Raw genomic sequence first — 2,644 nt, 5'->3', positions numbered from 1 at the left:
AGGGTCGCTATGGGTCAAAACCGACTCGACGGCACTTACAACAACAACAACTTTGTTTTATCTTCAGTGTACTGCTAAAAATGTCTTATCAGATGCTCTTTCATGATCTTCAGAGCAGTCACATAAACAGTTTTCATTCCTTGTCTGTGTGGTTCCTGAATTCAGTGTTCCCAGAAAGTTGTTTTACATTCTTCCCTTAACATTTTAGAATGTATGCAGCAAAAAAAAAAAAAAAAAAGATTGGTTAGATGTTTTAAGATTCCCAAACTCCATTACCACTGGGAGTCCATGACTGAGTGTAAGGGAAATAATGGTGGATCTGGAGAGTGTTTGTGGAACTATCCCATAAATCTCGTTTTCAAGAGTCTGTATCTCTTTTTCTACAGTTCCTGTCCTGTTTGTCCCTCTGGTTGAAAGCTTTATTTGACCCTCTTCTCAGAGTCAAATCCATTGGCTTATTTCTTGGATTACATCCATCATTTGCCTTCGTAATATATGAGGCTGGGGAATTAACAGATTGACAGCTGTCATCTTTCTGTGACACCCTCTGGGAGCACTGTATACTGTTCTTATTGGCAGCTTGAATTATGGCTAGCCTAGCTCAGAGGGCAGAGCACTTTCTGCATTTGTAATTTCCTTCTGGAGATGTCTTATTTTTCTTTGATATGAGTGAATTCTCTTGGGTGTGTGTGCTCAATATATTACTCGTGTCCTCTCCTGGCCTTTTTTACACATTAAAGATTGATTTGTAAGTAGCCAAAAGTGTTGTACTGTTTCTAAATGGAAACATTTCATATTTCACATGGTAATAATGTAAGGCTTTAGTACTTGGCCAGCATGGGAGATGGCTTTGGGAATGATGAAGGAAGCCTTCTAATGCTTTTAAAGTCCTGCAGTTGGCACATGGACTCAGAAGATCTGCCTGATACTACTTCATGGTTACATACCACTGGTGACTTTGTGAATGATCTCTCCCATGGAAATAGACTTGATTTTGAAAATAGATAGTATTCTTAAACCTCAATTTCAACTTGCTCACATCTTGACACCAGAGTGAAACCATGACATCTACCTCCATTACATTGGACAGTTAGTTGCAAAACCTTTCTGTTTGTTAAGATTTGGTTTACCCATTATTTTTATTGAAGGGTTGTTGGTCAGATACAATATTATGCCTTATGTAAATGTCAAGATTATTCACAGTACTTGGTACGTGAAATAAATAAATAGCAATTACCTTCCTTAGAATTCCTGGAAAATGAACTGAAACTTAACACCTTTCTTGATAAACCCCAGTCTTGTCAACCATTGTTGTATAATGGTCATGTAGTAGCCATGGTTACTTCTGCTTAAGATTTGGGAACAGTCATGCTTTCTAAACCTACCCTCTAGTTTTGAAGGTACAAGACCTATTCTGCTCTGTCTGGGGTACAATGATGGCCATGAGATTCTATGGATCTATTTGCCAGTCTAAACTACAGCATTCCTTTCTTAATCTTTAAAAATGCCATCGTCTAGATTTTTCTCTTCTGAAGACTTAGAAGTTGTGAGGACAGGTGGTAATGAGATGAAAGTTCAATGAATCCAGCTCTTTATAATGTTTCATCTATCCAATTGGGCTAAAATCAGTTTGGTACTGATTTTAAACCAATACATCCACCCCCATCTCACCAATGTTGAGTTCAATTTAAAGCAGAGATTCAAGCATAAGTGGCAGAGAGTTGTGGATTGTGAATGTGATTGTAGGGTGTCAGTGCCTTCAAAGCATTTGACATACACTGATTCCAATGCTGCTGTCCTCCATCAAAGCATGCCTGGAGCTCCTCCTTGGAAATGGGTTTTAAATTCACCCAAGAAATCATGCATTATGGTTTTACTGTCTTACCTTGTTTCAGACTCATTAAAGGTATTACTCAGGTTGATGATTTTACTTACTCACTTGGTGTGGTTCCAAATGACATTTTGCTGGTTCCAAAAATAAATACATCCTCAGAAGATGAAGATTTGCCCTCAGTGAGGATAATTGAAAGGACAGGTCACAGGCCATGAAGACAAGTCTCAAAAAAGGGTGACAAAAGCAATGTGTCTATCCAGAGGAAATTAGCATGAAGGTCCCAAAAGGAAGCACTTTGAGAACTAGCTTTCATACTTTGAACACTGATAGATTAACATTAAAACAATCCTCATAGTTCACAGCTACACTCACAATTGCATTGTGGCAGAATGGCTGTTTGTCAAAATGCACTGATGGTTATGAGGTCTGACTAAGTGTGTGATGGGGTCTTTGCAGGCTCAGAGACTTTGAAGGAATTGACTCAGGTGTTTCTGTATCAGATCAACTGAGGGTTTCCTTTTTATCAAACTTCTAGTGGGTGTGGTGTTGTAATATAAGCACTGGGCTGTGAATTGCAAGGTCGGACGTTCAAATCCTCCAGCTGATCCTCGGAAAACCTATACAAGATTGTTATGTGTCAGAACCGACTGAATGGCAAGTAACAACAATAGCAACAAGTGGGAATTATGTTTTTTCACTTACTAAATGTTCATCTAGCATTGTGGTTACGAATAGGGCAGCTAAACTCAAGGTCAGTGGTTCGAAACTACCAATTGCTTTATGGAAGAATGATGAGGCTTTATGGTTCCA

The sequence above is a fragment of the Chrysochloris asiatica genome, unplaced genomic scaffold (genome assembly GCF_000296735.1).
Source record: "Chrysochloris asiatica unplaced genomic scaffold, ChrAsi1.0 scaffold00007, whole genome shotgun sequence".
NCBI lineage: Eukaryota > Metazoa > Chordata > Mammalia > Afrosoricida > Chrysochloridae > Chrysochloris > Chrysochloris asiatica.
The sequence above is the reverse complement of the archived record's forward strand: the minus strand, read 5'-3'. Positions refer to the sequence as shown.